General features: G+C 46.7%; 1 long non-coding RNA gene across 1 annotated transcript in view; it reads left to right on the top strand.

The window, feature by feature from the left end:
- LOC140489141 (uncharacterized) overlaps window positions 1-18,054 on the top strand; it is a 30,951-nt gene extending 12,897 nt beyond the window's left edge. The window contains exons 4-6 of the long non-coding RNA XR_011963087.1: window positions 14,024-14,768; window positions 15,931-16,096; window positions 16,385-18,054. This is a non-coding gene — a long non-coding RNA (uncharacterized lncRNA). The remainder of the gene's footprint in view (window positions 1-14,023; window positions 14,769-15,930; window positions 16,097-16,384) is intronic.
- The last annotated feature ends 1,679 nt before the right edge of the window (window positions 18,055-19,733 follow it).

Here is a 19,733-nt window from a genome sequence, read left to right as displayed (position 1 = left end):
TACTCATGGGAAACCAGGAGGCGAAAAAGGGGACATGAGATAGCTTTTGGGAAGAAGCTTTAAGGAGAATCCAAAGAGATTCTACAAATACACTAAAGACAAAAGAATAACTAGGCAGAGAATAGCGACTCTCAAAGATCAACAAGACAGCAGGAGGTGGGAGAGATTCTGTAAGTATTTCATGTCAGTTTTTACTGAAAGAAGATATGGAAGTTAGAGAAATTGGGGGAATAAATAGTGATAACTTGGCAAGTGTACATATTACAGAGGAGGTGGTACTGGATGTCTTAAAATGCATAAAGGTGGATAAATCCCTGGAATCTGATCAGGTGTATCCCAGAACTTTGTGGGTAATTAGGGAAGCTTTTGCTGGGCCTCTCGCTGCGATATTTGTATCATCGATCGCCACAGGTGAGGTGCTGGAAGATTGGTGCCATTATTTGAGAAAGGTGGTAAGGAAAAGCCAGGGAACTATAGACCGGTGAGCCTGAAGTCAGTGGCAGAGAAGGTGTTGGAAGGGATTCCAATGACATTTACATGTCATTGGAAAAGCAAGAAAATATTAGGGAGAGTCAGCATGGCTTTGTGCATTGAAATCAGTAACTTGGACTTGAGAAAGACACAAAGTTTCACATAACACACTGGTTAGCAGGTTCAACACCATAGAATTCTGCCGGAACTAGCTGTTTGAATACGGAATTGGCCAGAAGGTCAAAGAGTCATAGATGGACAGCACAGAAACAGAGACCCGTCGGTCCAACCAGTACATGCTGATCAGATATCCCAATGCAATCTAGTCCCACCTGTCAGCACCCGGCCCATATCCTTCCTATTCATATACACATGAAGATGCCTTTTAAATGTTGCAATCATAATGGCCTCCACCACTTCCTCTGGCAGCTCATTCCATACACGTACCACCCTCTGTGTGAAAATGTTGTCTCTCAAGTCTCTTTAAAGTCTTTCCCCTCATACCATAAACCTATGCCCTCTAGTGCTGGGATCCCCCACGCCAGGGAAAATTCTTTGTCTATTTATCCTATCCATGCACCTCATGTTTTTACATACATAGATAAGATCACCTCTCAACCTCGGACGCTGTAGGGAATACAGCCCCAATCTATTCAACCCCCAGCCTAGCTCAAATCCTCCAACCCTGGCAAAGTTCTTAGAAACCTTTTCTGAACCCTTTCAAGTTTCACAACATCCTTCCAATAGGAGGGAGACCAGATTTGTACACAACGTTCCAAAAGTGGCCTAACCAATGTCCTGTACAGCCACAACATGACCTCACAACTCCTGTACTCAATACTTTGTCCGATAAAGGAAAGCATACCAAATGCTGCCTTCACTATCCTAACTACCTGCACTCCAAGGTCTCTTTGTTCAGTAACACTCACCAGGACCTTACCATTAAGTGGATAAGTCCTGCTAAGATTTGAGTTTCCAAAATGTCAATCCTCAGCCCATTCACCCATCTGATCAAGATCCCATTGTATTCTGAGGTACTATTTATCACTGTCCACTGCACCTCCAGTTTTGGTGTCATCTCACTAACTAAACCTCCGATGTTCACATCCAAGTCATTGATATAAATGACGAAAGGTAGTGGATCCAGCAGTGATCCTTGTAACACTCCACTAGTCACAGGCCTCCAGTCTGAAGAGTCAGTTCTGTATCCAAATGGCTATTTCTCCCTATATGCCATGAGCTCTAACCTTGCTGAGAAATCAGTGTCATAGTGGAGGGTGCTTTTTGGACTGGAAGCCTGTGATGAGCAATATGCTGTCAGGCTGGGTGCTGGGTCCACTGCTTTTTGCCATTTATATAAATGATTTCTATGTGAATATAGGAGCTATGGTTAGTAGGTTTACAATAGACACCAAAATTGGAGGTGCAGTGGACAGCAAAGTTACCTGACAGTACAATGAGACTCCAATCAAATGGGCTGAGGAGTGGCAGATGCAGTTTAACTTAGATAAATATGAGGTTCTGCATTTTGGAAAAGCAAATCAGGGCAGGACTTCTACACTTAATGGGAAGGTCCTGGTGAGTATTGCTGAACAAAGAGATCTTGGAGTGCAGGTTCATAGTTCCTTGAAAGTGGAATCATAGATAGGCAGGGTAGTGAAGAAAGTGTTTGGTGTACTTGCCTTTATTGGTCTGTGCATTGAGTACAGGAGTTGTGACGTCATTTTGCGGCTGTACAGGACATTCATTCAGCCACTTCTGGAATTCTGCTTTCAGTCCTGGTCTCCCCGCTATTGGAATGATATTGTGAAACTTGAAAGGATTCAGAAAAGATGCAAAGATGTTGCCAGGGTTGAGGGATTGAGCTACAGGGAGAGGCTGAATAGACTGAAGCTGTTTTCACTGGAGAATCGGATGCTGAGAGGTGACCATAGAGGTTGATAAAATCGTGAGGGACATGGATAGGGTAAACAGCCAGGGTCTTATTCCTGTTTAGGTGAGTCCAAAACTAGAAAGCACAGGCATGAGGGAAAAGATTGAAAAGGGATATTAGGGGCAAAGTTTCAAGCTGAACCTGGCACGTGTATGGAATGAGCTGCCAGAGAAAGTGTGGAGGCTGGTACAGTTACAACATATAAAAGGCTTCTCACTGGATATGTGATTGGGAAAGGTTTAGAAGGCTCGGGGCCAACTGCTGGCATATGGGACGAGATTAATTTAGGATATCTGGTCGGCATGGACAAGTTTGACTAAAGGGTCTGTTTCTGTGCTGTACATCTCTATGGCACTAATAAATTAAAATTAAGATTTAGCAGAAGGTCAGACAATTCTCCTTGGAGCTGAGAAGGTTAAGCAGTGATTTTGACCAGGAGTTGATTTGTTTCCAGGGTATTTCATTTACAGAGAGACAGAGTGAGAAATTTTTAATGTCACAATTTTTAGTAACTATTTTCAGGTAACTGGCAAATAATGCAGGTTAAAAATGTGAAGATTATTTTACTCACTAAGTTCTGAGCATCTGGAACAGTTTGACTGACAGCTGGATGCAGATTCAGTAGTTATTGTCAAAACAAATTTGAAATTTAACTTTTTTAAGGAAGGCTTTGGAGGGCTATATCCAAATGGGAGGTGAGTTGGGACTGACTGGCACCATCTCCAGAGGGAGAGAGTACAGCCCCAATGGGCTGAATAGCCCCCAGCCCCTGTGCTCTGTGATACTGACCCATTCACTGTGAATGATGAAGCTCATCACAGGGTAGAGCCGTAGAGATGTACAGCATGAAAAAAAACCCTTTGGTTAAACTGCTCCATGCTGACCAGATATCCCGACCTAATCTAGTCCCATTTGCCAACACTTGGCACATATCACTCTACATACTGGATTAGTGGTGCTGGAAGAGCACAGCAGTTCAGGCAGCATCCAACGAGCAGCAAAATCAACGTTTCGGGCAAAAGCCCTTCATCAGGAATAAAGGCAGTGAGCCTGAAGCATGGAGAGATAAGCTAGAGGAGGGTGGGGGTGGGGAGAGAGTAGCATAGAGTACAATGGGTGAGTGGGGGAGGAGATGAAGGTGATAGGTCAAGGAGGAGAGGGTGGAGTGGATAGGTGGAAAAGAAGATAGGCAGATTGGTCAAAAACTGTATGTACAACAAACTTTTATCCACCCACCTCCATAACCAGCGCTCCTCAAACATTCCAGAAGATTCCCCTGGCCTCGGAAACGTCATTAGCCATGCGGCTGACGCAGCTACCACCCCCACGCTGAGTGATGATGTCACTTCCGCCCACATCATGGCCACTCCCACAGCCACTTCCGGCCCTCACATCATCGCTGATGCCACATGCTCAGTGACTCCCACCACCCCTACTGCCATGATCACCACCACTTCCACCCACACCAGCTCCACTCACCTGCATTCTGCTGACACGGCCCCCACAGACCCCACTGTCACTATCCCCACCCCCCAGAACCCCGAGGGCAACATTACCCCAGCTCATGCCTCCACCCCCATTCCCCCCACCATCACACCCACTCCAGGTACTGGCTCCGACCCCACTCCCAGCTCCACACCCACACCAGATCCCAGCTCCCGGCCCGGCCAAGTTTTCACCATCCCTCCAGACCTCCCACTCACTGAGGACGAACGATCAGTCCTCAGCAAAGGACTCACCTTCATCCCCCTCCGTCCACGCATCAATGAATTTAATACACGACGTGACATCGAACAAATCTTCCGTCGCCTCCGCCTCCGAGCTTACTTTCACAATCAGGACTCCCGCCCAACTTTCGAGGACCCCTTCGCCCACCTCCAACACACTGCATCCACTTGGACACCCCGCGCTGGCCTATTCCCTGCCCTCGACCTCTTCATTTCCAACTGCCGCCGGGACATTAACCGCCTCAAACTGTCGTCCCCCCTCCCCCACTCCAACCTCTCACCCTCACAACGCGCAGCCCTCCAATCCCTCTGCTCCAATCCCAACCTCACCATCAAGCCAGCGGATAAAGGGGGCGCAGTGGTAGTCTGGCGAACTGACCTCTACACTGCTGAAGCCAAACGCCAACTCGAGGACACCTCTTTCTACTGCCCCCTCGACCATCACCCCACCCTCATCACCAAACCACAATCTCCCAGACCATACAGAACCTCATCACCTCAGGAGATCTCCCACCCACAGCTTCCAACCTCACAGTCCGGGAACCCCGCACTGCCCGGTTCTAACTCCTTCCCAAGATCCACAAGCCTGACCACCCTGGCCGACCCATTGTCTCAGCATGCTCCTGCCCCACTGAACTCATCTCTACCTACCTTGACACTGTCCTATCCCCCCTAATCCAGGAACTCCCCACATACATTCGAGACACCACCCACGCCCTCCACCTCCTCCAAGACTTCCGTTTGCCTGGCCCCCAACGCCTGATCTTCACCATGGATATCCAATCCCTCTACACCTCCATTCGCCATGACCAGGGCCTCCAAGCCCTCCTTTTTTTCCTCTCCAGACGTCCCCAACAGTACCCTTCCACTGACACTCTCATTCGTTTGGCCGAACTGGTCCTCACCCTTAACAATTTCTCCTTTGAATCCTCCCACTTCCCCCAGACCAAAGGCGTAGCCATGGGCACACGTATGGGCCCCAGCTATGCCTGTCTCTTTGTTGGCTATGTAGAACAGTTGATCTTCCATAATTACACCGGCACCACTCCCCACCTCTTCCTCCGCTACATTGATGACTTCATTGGCGCCACCTCGTGCTCCCGCGAGGAGGTTGAGCAATTCATCAACTTCACCAACACATTCCACCCTGACCTTAAATTTACCTGGGCTATCTCTGACACCTCGCTCCCCTTCCTGGACCTCTCCATCTCCATTAGTGACGACTGACTTGACACTGACATTTTTTACAAACCCACTGACTCCCATAGCTACCTGGATTACACCACTTCCCACCCTATCTCTTGCAAAATTGTCATCCCGTATTCCCAATTTCTCCGCCTCCGCCGTATCTGATCCCAGGAGGACCAGTTCCACCATAGGACACACCAGATGGCCTCCTTCTTTAGAGACTGCAATTTCCCTTCCCACGTGGTTAAAGATGCCCTCCAACGCATCTCGTCCACATCCCGCACCTCCGCCCTCAGACCCCACCCCTCCAACCGTAACAAGGACAGAACGCCCCTGGTGCTCACCTTCCACCCTACAAATCTTCGCATCAACCAAATCATCCACCGACATTTCCGCCACCTCCAAAAAGACCCCACCACCAGGGATATATTTCCCTCCCCACCCCTTTCCGCCTTCCGCAAAGACCGTTCCCTCCGTGACGACCTGGTCAGGTCCACACCCCCCTTCGACCCACCCTCCCATTCTGGCACTTTCCCCTGCCACCGCAGGAACTGTAAAACCTGTGCCCACACCTCCTCCCTCACCTCTATCCAAGGCCCTAAAGGAGCCTTCCACATCCATCAAAGTTTCACCTGCACATCCACCAATATCATTTATTGTATCTGTTGCTCCCGATGTGGTCTCCTCTACATTGGGGAGTCTGGGCGCCTCCTAGCAGAGCGCTTTAGGGAACATCTCTGCGACCCCCACACCAATCAACCAAACCGCCCCGTGGCCCAACATTTCAACTCCCCCTCCCACTCTGCCGAGGACATGGAGGTCCTGGGCCTCCTTCACCGCCGCTCCCTCACCACCAGACGCCTGGAGGAAGAACGCCTCATCTTCCGCCTCGGAACACTTCAACCCCAGGGCGTCAATGTGGACTTCAACAGCTTCCTCATTTCCCCTTCCCCCACCTCATCCTAGTTTCAAACTTCCAGCTCAGTTACTGTCTCCTTGACTTGTCCGACCTGCCTATCTTCTTTTCCACCTATCCACTCCACCCTCTCCTCCTTGACCTATCACCTTCATCTCCTCCCCCACTCACCCATTGTACTCTATGCTACTCTCTCCCCACCCCCACCCTCCTCTAGCTTATCTCTCCATGCTTCAGGCTCAGTGCCTTTATTCCTGATGAAGGGCTTTTGCCCGAAACGTTGATTTTGCTGCTCGTTGGATGCTGCCTGAACTGCTGTGCTCTTCCAGCACCACTAATCCAGGATTTGGTTTTCAGCATCTGCAGTCCTTGTTTTTACATATCACTCTTCAACCTTCCTATTCATATACCCATCCAGATGCCAAATGGTTTAATTGTACCAACATCCTCCACTTCCTGACAGAAGACTCCATACACGCACCAACCTCAGTGGGAAAAAATTGCCCCTTAGATCCATTTTAAACTCTTCCCCTCTCATCTTAAACCTATGCCTTCTCATTCTGGACTCCCCTACCCCAGGGAAATGACCTTGTCTATTTATCCTACCCAGGCCACTCATGGTTTTATAAACCTCTATGAGGTCACCCCTCAGCCTCTGATGCACCTGGGAGGATCCCACCACTCAGGTCACAATGGGGCCTGGCTGATTGACACAGCTTCAGACCAATAGGAGAGATGGCGTGATCCTCCAGCCAATGGGAGTGAATGAGGGGTGGGTCCAGCAGGCCAACACATGACCATCAGTTTTGCAGGCGCAGTGTCACTGTGAGGGGGGACTGAATGTGAAGGAGTGGGAGAGACAGCAGATACTGGGAGAGAGATGGAGTTAGTGTGGACTGGGAAGGTTGATAAACACTGTTTCAGTCTGCTGGACCTGAATTAGATACTCCGGGTAAATTAGAACCAAAAGAACTTCGGATGCTGTAAATCACACACAACAACCAGAAGGTACTGGAAAAGCTCAACAGATCTGTCAGCATCTGTGAAAAGAAATCAGTTCGCATTTTCGATCCAGTGATGCTTCCTCAGGAACTGATGTTACTGAGAAAAAAATGTCCGTTTTTATATAGAAGGTAGGGGTTAAGGAGTAAATGATAAGTGGGGATAGAGTCCAAAGAGAGAGATAAGAGCAGTTGGACAAAGGAGTGGATAACGATCTGATGCGGGGAGGGTGAATAGCTGTTTCTGGGGACTGTTCGTGGCTAACCATAGGTAGTGTGTAATGGCAGGCTATGTAATAACAAGGCCTGGTATGTGGGGTAGGGGGGAAAGACACTAGGACGTGGGAGAGTTCAGGACCTAAAATTATTGAATTTGATGTTGAAGCCAGAGGGTTGCAGGGTTCCTGAGAGGGAGATGAGGTGGTGTTCTTCCAGTTTGCGTTAAAGTGTGGCTCTGGAAAAGCACAGCAGATCAGGCAGCATCCAAGGAGCTGGAGAATTGATGTATTGGGCATGTCAGCTTTCATCAGAAATGTGGGTGGGGGAATATGGCTGAGAGATAAATAGGGAGGGGTGTTTGGGGATGGAGGGAAGGGAGCTAGGGTGGCAATAGGTGGTTGTAGATGGAGGGCAGAATGGACAATTCGAAAGGAAGATGGGCAAGTGGGACTGTTCAAGAGGGTTTTGCCGAGTTGGAGGGTTGAATCTGAGATAAGTTGGGGGATGGGAGATGAGGAAACCTTGATGCCGTGTGGTTGAAAGTTCCCAAGGTGGAAGATGAGGTGTTCTTCCTCCAGGTGTCGGGTGGCTCGGATTTGTGGGATGGAGGACTTGCATGTCCATGACAGCGTGGTGGCGGAGGGAGTCGGGGGTAGCCGAAATGGTCAGCTACAGGGTGATGGGTTGGTTAGTGCATGTGTCCCAGAAATGTTCCCTGAAATACTCCACAATTTGGCGTCCCGAGAGCAAGGGACACAATAGGTGAGGTGTTTGGGTGGGCAGGGAATTCTCTGCTGGATGTCGGAGGATCCAGTGGTGCCTTGGATGGAGGCGAGGGGAAGGTGTGGGCACAGGTTTTCCACCTCTTGCAGTGGCAAGCGAAGGTGCTTAGAGTGGAGGGTGGGTTGGTGGGGAGTGTGGATCTAACGTGGAAGTCACAGAAGGTATGGTCTCTGTGGAATGCTGAAAGGGGTGGGGAGGGAAATATATCTCAGGTGGTTGGATCTGATGGTGGAAAGAGCAGAGGATGATGGGTTGTATCTGGGTGTAAGGTGAGGATGGTGGGATTCCAATTTATTGCATTTGAAGGGGTGAGGTTCAAAGGCAGTGGTGTGGGAAGTGGAGGAGATACGCTGGAGGGCGTTGCTGACCACATGTGAGGGGAAATTGCTGTCTTTGAAATAGGAAGCCATTTGGTATGTTCTGAAGTGTTCTTCCAGCTTGCGTCAAGCTTCACTGGAGCACTGCAGTAAGCATGAGACAGAGATGTTGGATAGGGAACAGTCTTGTGTGTTAAAGAGCAGGCAACTGGAAGCTCAGGGTCTTTTTTGCAGGCACAATGTAGATCATCAGCCGCCATTTCCACCACCGCCACTGAGATGCTAGAAGGTTCCTGTCTCCTCCATTAACAGCTTTCCACCTTCCCACTCCTTTATCTTTCCAAATGTTCCTGTGTCTCTTTGGGCTCTGTCCCCACCTATTATTTACTCTTTAACCCCTATCTCCTGTAGCCCAAAGATCTGTAGGTGAGGTGAATTGGCCCAGCTAAGTTTCCTGTTGTGTTCAGGGATGTGCATTAGTTCGGGGAAATGGAGAGTAATAGAGTAGGAGAACAGATCTGGGTGGGATAAACTTCGGAGGGTGGGTGTGGAATTGTTGGGCCAAAGGGCCTGTTTCCTGAAGGGATTCTAATTTTCCCAACTGTCATCGGTTCTGAGGAAGGGTCACTGGACCCGCGATAACCCATGGTGTGTGTAGGAGGCGGAAAGGGGAGAGTGGCAGCAGAAACCAGATGAAATGTATCAGTGTAGACTGGGAGGGTTTAGTTACACTCTGTGCAGGTCGTTCGTCTGAATTAGAAACTCTTGGTCCCACGTTTGCAGCAAAGGGGAAGATGGCTTGGGCCTCAGGCAGTGAGAGGTCCTGGGTTATAGCCACCATCTTTATTTGGGGCAAGGTACAGCAAGGAGCATGGACGTGTCCTCTTCCTGGGTGGGGGCGGGGTGATTTGAAGAGGAGCATTTAGACATCACACACATACCAAGAGAAGTGTTTGCCTTCACTATTCATCTTGCACTGACTGTGAGCTTTGTTTTGTGAATTCAGTTTATAGGATATTAATTGAGAATAATTGAGACTGGGATCTCAATAAACAAGTTTCTACAGTCAGCGGAGTCATCAGGATCTGAATGTCATTGGCATTTAACTGTGGAAGGAGAAAGGTTTGTCTGTTCTGTGTGTGGGGAAAATATCTTCAATATTTTTGTCAAGCCAAAAGCAGACAGATGTTCAGGTCCACGGTTGGATCCCCCTTGGGGTATGTGTTCAATTCTTGGCCCTCTAGCTGTGGAAGGAGGTATTGGCCTGAGAGACAGCACAGATTTATCCAAATTACACCTCGTCTTCTTGCAGGAACTGTCAGATTTAGTCTCAATCATCCACTTTATAATGTTAATCTGTAAACTCCCTACTTCCAATTCTCTGCAAATTTCTCGTGGACTCAAATTCCAGCACCATTTCAGGTGGAACGTTCCAGATTCTGACAACTGTCTGTTCATTCAGAAACTGCTGAAGTCCATGTTGACTCTGGGGTTACAAAGGGCTGAATTGAAAGATGAGGTGCTGTCCCTGAACTCCCATTGAGATGCATTGGAACAGGACAGGAGGCTGAGGGCAGTGTAGGTATGAGCAGACAATGAAAATGACAGGGCTGCACAGTGAGGGCTGCTTGGCTCAATGAGTGTGTTTTGGAGTTGGGTGGAAATAGTGAGGTGAAACAGGGAGAAGGTGAAGCTGAAACTCCGTTTTACTTCAGGCCTTTCAGAAATTCACAGTCCCAATGGGAATAGCCAATTTGTCAGTGATACCTGTGGAGTATTTAAGTTTTTAAAGTATGACATATCAGCTTAAGTAAAGATTTTTTTTGTTATTATAATTGGACATGTTTGAAGTGAAGGAAGGTTACTCACTCATTTAAATTCTCCTAATGGGAGTAACTAGATGAATGTAGAGAGACATTGTGACAGGAGCCCTCAGACCCGTGGTGTGCTCCTCTTGCACAATGTGGGAAACAAGAGCCGCTTCCAGTGTCCCTGACGGCTATTTGTGCAGCAAGGGTTCCCATCTGCAGCTACTGTGAAACTGCCTTTCAGAGCTGGAGCTGAGAGTGGACTCACTGTGGAGCATCTGCAATACAGAGAAGGTTATGGACAGCACGTTTAGTGAGTTAGTCACCCTGCAGGTGAGGGTTACACAGGCAGAAAGGGAATGGGTGACCATCAGATCTAGTAAAAGGCTCAGGAAGCGAGTACAGGAGTCCCCCGTTGTTATCCCCTTCTCATACAGATACTGTATACCGCTTGGGATTCTGTAAGGGCGGGAATGGGTGGGGGTGGCTTCTTGGGAAATCAGCATCAGCCAGGTTCATGACACCACAGAGAGCTCTGCTGATCAGAACAAGAGGAATGAGAGTGGATGGGCTATAGTGACAGGGGATTCAATAATCAGGGGTACAGCCAGGCATTTCTGTGCCCACAGACATGAATCCAGGATGGTATGTAATCTCCCTGGTGCCAAGATCCATGATATCATGGAGTGGCTGCAGGACGTTCTGGAGCTGGAAGGTAAACAGGCCGTTGTCGTGCAACATACAGATACCAAAGATATCGCTAAACAGAGGGATGAGGGCCTGAAAGCTGGACATAGGGAGAGCAGAGATACATTACAATGTAGCTCCTGAAATGTAATAATGTCAGACTTACTCCCAGTGCCATGTGCTAATGAGAGCAGGAATGAGAAGGTAGATCAGCTGGATGTGTGGCTGGGGAAATGGTGTACCAGAGAAGGGTTATGATTCTTCAGGCACTGGGACTGTTTCTGGGTGGGACCTGTACCAGCCTGATCGGTTACCCCCGGGCAGAGCTGAGACAAATATGTTGGTGGCTTTTTCCAGTTCCATTGGTGAGTTTGTAACAAGTCTGGCAGGGGGGTGGGAAGGAAAGTGTAGGCTTAGATGGGTCAGATTCAGGACAGGGAATGGGAGGTAGAATATTAGTGATGTAGGTAGCGGCTCAGAAAGCCAAAGGAAAGGAGGATTAAACGAAGATTGAGTCCCTCTTCAGCCATCATTCCTGACATCCCAGGAAGGAGAGTCAACAAAATCTGGAGCTGTATACATGTCGATGTCTCTGTGCTACAGCAAAATGGTGGAAATCTGCAAAAAAAAACAAAGTGCTGGAGATCCTCAGCAGGTCTGTCAGCATCTGAAATGGTGATAGATGCAGGAAACATTGCAGCCTTGAAGAAATTATTTTATTTCATTTTCTTATTTGTGTTTTTTTTCACTGTTCTATACCTCTTATTTCTTGATTGTCTCTCTTTCTCTCGCTTCCCATTCTCTCAATACCTTTTCCCTCTCCTCTTCCCGCTTTGCTATCCTTCTCCCCTGTTTTCCATTTTGTTTCTGCTTCACCCATCCCTCACATATTTTGTCACATAGCGCTGGCTTCAGCCTGGGTCATTCACGCCTCTTAATCTCCCTTTAATCTCTCCATGCACTCTCATTATCACCTTTGCATCTGGAGCCTTGACTCACCTTCTCTCAGCGTGGTATAAATAGCTCCATAATACTCCCCCTTTGTTTTTATCAGTTTTAATCAGTTAGACTCGAAACGTCAGCTCTTTTCTCTCCTTGCAGATGGTGCCAGACCTGCTGAGAATTTTCCAGCATTTTCTCTTTTGGTTTCAGATTCCAGCATCCGCAGTAATTTGCTTTTATTAATGGCAATATGATTTTGCCGGTGATATGATAACTCCAGTGTCGATGCATGAGAGGTGAGCAAGCGAACGAATTCCCTCTGGAAGTCGTGTGACAAGTATTAACAGAGATCCAGGAAAATAACATGAATGAATCTTTGATTTGAATTGAGGGCCTGAACTCTGGTTCTCCTCCGACACTGTGCCAGGTCTGCCTAATACTGCATATACTTCACGTTTTGCATTTGTTGATGAAAACAATTGAGACTGGTTGTTTTGCTGCAGACAACATCTACCAGTCATCACGGGTACGGCGATCAAGTCTTGCGTCTATCCCTGTCAAATGTTTTATTGCGCAGGTGACGCTTCCTGCTTTGTGGAGCACGTTGTTTGGAAGCACAGCAAAACCACACAAGCGCAACACATGGTCAGCTTGGGGGTTGAACCCACGACCTTGGCGTTATCAGTACCACGCACTAACCAGCTGAGCTAACGGACCAAAGCGTGGGTGCCTGTGAAAGCAAATGCCTATATTGCCGGTGCTCACAACCACGGCGGCTGGGCATTTTCTGCTTCTAATCGATCGCACGACAGTCTGAAGCATTTCCTTTCGTTGCAAAGCTTTTCAACAAAAAAGACATTTACTTTTCCGAACGCGCATACTCGAGTTAACCATTTGCTCTGATATCTAAAATTCAGCACAATGTCCGGACGCATGTAATTTCAATCGCAACGCCACCAGCTCAGCTGCAGCTTGTCACGTTGACAAATTTCGTCTGGAGAAACGTACCTTCAACGATCGCTCACTGTTCTTCTGGATACTCACAGACCTTTGGAATCAGGGTTATGTGCTGCTTATAAACTGCTACGAACCTTATGCCAAATGCATTTGAATTGTAATCTATCAGTGGGGTTCTTTCTGCTCCCGAACGACGCAGTTGCTTTGGTGTCAGCAACAGCTCAGAAGTCAATTGCACGTTTTGCTCAATGACTCATGCTGCTTATGCAATCTTCGTTTGACAGCATATTTAGCAAGTTTTACAGGCCTTCCTGCAGAGTTTGTCAGCGACAGGTCAGCTGCTAAAATGATTGCTTCAGACAGCATGCTACATCCTATATTTGAAAATGGAAAAGGTGCAAAGGTTTACAGGCTGAACACTCACTCACTATTTCGCCTGGTGCGTCAGAGGCTGGGAGCTGATCTTATGGAGGTTTTTCAATCATGAGGGGAATGAATCGGGTAAATAGACAAGTTCCTTTCGCTCAGGTGGGGCAGTGCAGAACTAGAGGGTATAAATCTGGTGTGGGCAGGTGAGAATTCGAAAGGCAGTAAGGGGCAACGGCTGCACGCAGAGGGTGGTGCGTTTCTGGAATAAGTTGCCAGACGAGCTGGTGATGGATGGTATAATTCCAATTCTGTTAAGGAATCTGGATGTGTACTTGGATAGGAAGGGTTTAGAGAGAAATGGGTCAAGTGCATGCAAATGCGGCTGGATCAGGTGAGGATATCTGTTCGGAATGGACGAGTTCGACTGAAGACTGTGTTTTCTGTGCTGTCCATATCTAATGGCTCTATGATAGTGCAGGTGAAATGATAAAAAAGATAAATTTAAAAAATGAAGTAAAATTGTCTGAAGTTGCTGAATTCAAACAACTTCAGGTAATTTTATTTAAATTATTTTATTTATCTTCTTTATTTGTGTTTTTGTTTTCACTGTTCTGTATCTCTTACTTCTTGATTGTCTCTCTTTCTCTCGCTCCCCACTCTCTCAATACCTTTTCCCTCTCCTCTTCCCGCTTTGCTACCCTCCAGCACAATTTTCACTGACACTGCCTGGCGTATCCTCCTCGTTAAATTGACCATCAGGCCAGGGGGAACATAGGAGTGCCTGCGAAGGTATATTGAAAATGAGGTAACATTAACAAACAGGATCTCTTACACACCAAAGAGTGAAAACTGCAAGTGATAGACAGATTGAACCAACAAATCAGACCTAATCTCTTCACTCCTGTCGACTGCAGTCTGGGTGAATGCTGGTGGACAATCAAATAACTTACTGGTGGAGGATCCATAAATGTCGCCTTCTCAATAATGAAAGAGCCCAGCACAACAAGAGAAGATAAGGTTGAACCATTCCCAACAATGTATAGAAAGAAGGGTCGATGGGATGATCTGCTTTAGATTCCTCTAGATGTCAGTCTTCAGCTAATTCGGTTCATTTTGTGTAGTATCAGCAAATGGCTGGTGGTTTTGGATAATGCGAAGTGTTTGTGCTCTGATTACATTCCATTCAAGCTGTTCCTGCCGGGCTACAGCACTGGCATCTACCTGACAATGTGGGAAACTATCAGTGTATTTCCTGTATATATACAGACGAAACATCAAACTATCAACAACTGCTGCATTGCTCTATTCCTCTGAATTCCCACTTGGAGTATATGGACTTGACGAGATTACAAAGAGAGATCAGAGTGAAGTGTGGAGAGGGCAACATAGATCAGAAGATATTAGTATTTGGAGGAGGTTGCAGAGAATAAAGAGACATTTACATGCTGTGGTAGGTATCAGAGATTGGAAGAGTTATAGGTTCTGAAGAAGCATACACAGGGAGGGAGGGAGGTGTTGGATAAGGTAACAGTGCTAAGAAGGGGGCACGCTCTGGTGAACGTTACAGGGTTAGTGCATAGTTTCAGGTGCTGGATTAGGTTACAGGGATTGGGAGAGGTGTAGGTGCTGGACAATGTTACAGGGATAGGGACGGCCAAGGTCCTAAAGAGTGTTACAGGCATAGGGCGAATGTGTAGGTGCTGGAGAATGTTACAGGAAATGGGAGGGGTATAGGTGCTGGATTAGATTACAGGGAGGAGTGTTGGCACTGCAGAATGGTACACAGATAGGAAGGGGTTGCAGGTGCTGGAGAATGTTACAGAGATATGGAGGGTGTAGGTGCTGGAGAATGTTTCAGGGACAGAGAGGGGTGTAGGTGCTGGGAATGTTACAATGATAAGGAGGGATATCAGGTTGAAGAAGCTTGCGAAGGTTACCTAGATGGGGAGGGCTGAAGAGGCTGGAGAGGGTGACAGACATATGGATGGTCAAAGGGGCTGGAGAGGATTACAGGCATAGGGAGCGTTGTAGGGGCTGAGAATGTTCCAGAGATATGAAAAGTTGAAGCGTCTTAAGAAGTACACAGAGATATGGAAGCTTGAAGGGGATGGAGAAGCTTACAGAGATACGGAGGGTTGAAGAGGCCTTTGAAGGTTACAGAGATACGGAGAGTTGAAGCGGCTTGAGAAGGTTACAGAGATGTGGACGGTTGAAGAATCTTGAGAAGTTTACAGAGATAGGAAGGGTTGAAGGGGGTGGAGTAGGTTACACAGATATGGAGGGTTGAACGGGCTAGAGAAGGTGATAGAGATTTGGAGGGTTGAACCGGCTGGATAAGGTGACAGAACTGGGAGGTTGAAGGTGACCAGAGAAGGTGACAGACATGGGTAGGTTGAAGGTTGAACGCGTTTCAAAGTTGGGTAGAAGTATGAAGTGAAGATCGATTACTTTTTTAAGAAGAAAAGAATTAAGGGGCACGTTGAGACGGTGGGCAAGTGGAGCTGAGTCCATGAAAACATTAGCCATGATCTGATTGAATGGCAGAGCAGACTCTTAGGACCAGATAGCCTATTCCTGCTCCTCCGTTCTTATGTTCTTACATCCGCCTGTAGGTGAGGGGCCTGAATGGACTGAACATGGAGATGTTTCCACGAGTGAGAGAGACTAGGGACACAGTTTCAGAGCGAAGGAATGATCCTTTAAAATGTGATATGGAGGAATATTTTCAGCTAGAGGATGATCAATCTGTGGAACACAGCCCCGTGAGGCACTGAGGAGGTAAGTAATTCTGCATACCTAACTCAGAGATAGATTAGTTCGTGATGACTAAGGGGATCAAGGCTTTCAGGGACTAGAAGAGAGAATGGGGTTGGGAAACAATTCAGGTATAATCGAATGGTGGAGCAGACTCAATGGTCCAAATGGTCTCATTCTACTCCTATATCTTGTGGACTTATGGACTGTCCTTATTCCATTGGGTTTGAAGTGTGAATTATCATTTCGGGCATAATGTTCATCATGAATTCCGACACGTTCCTTCTTATTACTGTCATGTCTTGGTTTCAGATCGATTGGAGAAAGCTCCACCACAGAAAAAAACTTGGGAATCATTGTGTATAAATCTCCGAAACGTGGCATACAGGATCAGCCGGTCAAAGAGAAGGCAAATGTAATGCTGGCATTGATTCCAAAGAGAATGGAAAATAATAATAGCGAAGGCATGCAACAACGACAGAAGGCAGTAATCAGCTCATAGCAGACAACACTTAGTCCCCTATCTAAAGGGAAAATGTTCTTGCACGGGAGGCAGTTCAGACAAAATTCACCAGACTGATCCTCAAAAAGCTGGGATATTAATGAGAAGAGGCGGAGAAAATTGTACTTTGAACTGGTTAGAATTTATTGAGAAAACAAGGCAAATGTGTTGATACACCAAAGATTCTTGTGTTCTCACAGGGTGGATAATGAGATGTTGTTCTCCTGAGCAAAGGTCTATAACCAGAGATAAAGGGGAATGCAGGCACAAGAGAAGCTAACACTGAAAAGCAGGACTGTACAGACAGGAGGATGCTACAGAGGTCAGATATTGTGAGATCACTGATGTTGTTTAGAGGTCAGATAGGTTGTCGGGACAGGTACAGACTTATCAGTCCTGAAGAAGTTACAGAGATCGGGGGAATTATAGAGAACGGGGATTACACTGATAGGGTTGGTATTTGGAGCTTACCAACGAGTTTACAGAGATAGGGAGGGTGTAGTGGCTGGGCACGACACAGTTGTCATGTTAGTTGTAGGGACAAGAGTTTACTGAGGTTGGGAGTTTTAAAGGGGCTTAATCAGTTCACAGATCCAGGAAAATTGTAGGAATTGGAGGACCAGAGATGCTGAGGACAGTAGGGCGGCAGGATTTCAGACGGTTAATGAGGGCTGTGAAGGCAGGTTTGCAGCATTCCCATCAGTTACACAGAGATGTGGAGTGCTGTTCTGGATGAGGATATGGAAATCGAGAAGGTGGCAGATGCTGTAAAATACTACAAAAACAGGGCGTGGTAGTATTTGAGGCGATTACAGGGAGATGATGCATTGAAGAGTTGGAAAGCAGAAGAGTTTAAAGGGATAAGAACAGTTTTAGGAGTTAGAAGGATTTAAGGCACTGGAACAGATGTGTTCTCCTGTTTCCTTGCTGTATGATTCTATGACATGAAATTGATAGAGTCTTGGAGAGGGAATACAAAACAGGAAAATCCCAGGCAGCATTAGCAGTCTGTCATGAGAGTACTGCCTTCAGCTCTGTTGCACTGATCCTCATTAAGACAGCGCAGGCCTCGATCAATAAGTGGGAACTCCATATGCTGTCTCAGGAAGGCTCAGTACAGCAGAGCTGATCGTCGTCCTCTCACAAGTGGGTGGAGGTTGAGCCTGGGTTCTTACTGCTCTGTTCTCAGCCTTCAGCACTGTGTCAACATCATGTTTTGTGGGTAGATGTTTCGAGCGCTATAAATGCGTTCTGCCCTGTTGAATGTGAGTGTTCTTACTTCGCTGCTGGATTTATTGCAGTCTCCATATCTCCTTGCCTTCTGGCTGACAAACTGCGTTCGATGAGGTGTTGGGCAAAACAGGAATTAGAAATTGAGTGTCAGGAACTTCCTGAGTAACGACAGTAGACAGAGAAATAGACAGAATGGGAAATTAGACTGAGGCAGTGAGGGTTGCACATGGCGATGAGGGAAACAGCACTGAGCCGAACTGAGATCTGGAAAATCATATTCTTCATCCCTGGCCTGTGATGCCTCGTCTCTTCAAGGTGAAGAATTCTGTTGGCTCAGGATCTGGAGTAGCTGCAAAAAGCTGCAGATAGAGATAGCAATTAGACCATCACAATGAAGGATCCTACATGGAGAGATATTGATTGATATATCCATTTGCAGGAAGGTAACAGGATCAAACCACAGTCAGGAAGGAGGGGTTTGATTCATGGTGCACTGGGATCAGTACTCAGGAATGAGGCAGCTATCAGGGGGATAGGCGATGGCCTCGTCTTACTCTCATTAGACTGTTCATCCAGGACTTAATGCCAATGTCAGGGATACCCATCTGAAAGCTCAATATCCTTTAATGATGGAAATCTGTTATAGTCAGTTGGTCTGGCCTACATATGACTCCACGTCCTGATCAAGGGGTTGAATCTCAACTGCACTCTCAATTAATCGAGCAAGCTGCTCAGCTCAAGGACAGCTATGGGTTGGCATGAAATGCTGGCCTGCCATAAATGATCACATTCCACGTATGAATTAAAACCTAAATCTGCTGGGGCCATAGTCCTGGCCAATCATGTCGGTAGGATTATAGCCAGGGCTTTAAACTCACAGAGAGAATTCTGAGACAGTGTTCAGGTAAAAGAAGCTTTCCAAATTCAAACACAACATGTCAAGCATTGGAACAGCATGAGGATGTGAATGAAGACAAGCAGAAAGTAATAGGAAGGAAGAGTTTTCCTCTCACTGTACATCAGCGAATAGGTTTGTGACAGGAAAGATTTGGAAAATATAAATTATATCTTTTTTTGAATGGAAAAATTCTCTGCAATTAGGTAGATGGACTTGTGGTACAGATATGAAAGTGATTTAGACACCAGAGAGATGCAGTTACAGAGTGAAGAAAAAATTGAACATTTCAATTCAATGGTAGGCAACCTAGCGGGAACTCAGGCAAAATGGGAAAGCAGGAAGGGTAACCTGATCGTAGTGGGTAACAAAGGCATGACAGAGATAATATTTGGCCTCAGATTTTGTAATAGAATCAGTGTAAATTCTGGCCACTACGTGTCAAAAACACAAGCAGGAGAACAGTTTTTTTTAATGGTGCCGTGCAGGATTTAATTTCTCATCGCTGGATTAAACAGGAATCGGTTGGAATTTTAAATAAATGTAGTATGATAATTTGGGGAGACATCAAACTTTGTATAATCTAGGAAAATTACACTGGCAAGAGCGATCCTCGGGGAGGAGTTCAAAGAATATTTTTTATCAGGGTTTCTGCAACTAGCTAAGAGCATAACTATTTCAGATCGACCGTTGGGTGATGAAACTGAGTGAAGGAGTGATGTCACACTGAGCGAACCGATGGGAAATTGCAATAGAGTGGAAGTCAAAGAGATTGTGAATTTTTAAGTGACCGCTGAGCGCACCCGACGATCAGAAAAAATGCCAATCCCCTGAAGTTTGAGAGAAGAACTGACCAAGCTAAACAGGGGAAACAGATCGATATAACTGGCTGTAAATGAACTGTGGAAAAGAATTGACGGAACTGTTAAATATTAACAGTTAAATATTTAAATATTAAACAAAATGACAAAATCTCAGCCGGACATTCCCGCCTGTGCTTCTGAAATGTTTAGAAGACAAATAACCTAACA

The sequence above is a fragment of the Chiloscyllium punctatum genome, chromosome 18 (assembly GCF_047496795.1).
Source record: "Chiloscyllium punctatum isolate Juve2018m chromosome 18, sChiPun1.3, whole genome shotgun sequence".
NCBI classification, from domain to species: Eukaryota; Metazoa; Chordata; class Chondrichthyes; order Orectolobiformes; family Hemiscylliidae; genus Chiloscyllium; species Chiloscyllium punctatum.
Note: the sequence above shows the minus strand (reverse complement) of the source record. Positions and strands in the feature narration are given on the sequence as shown.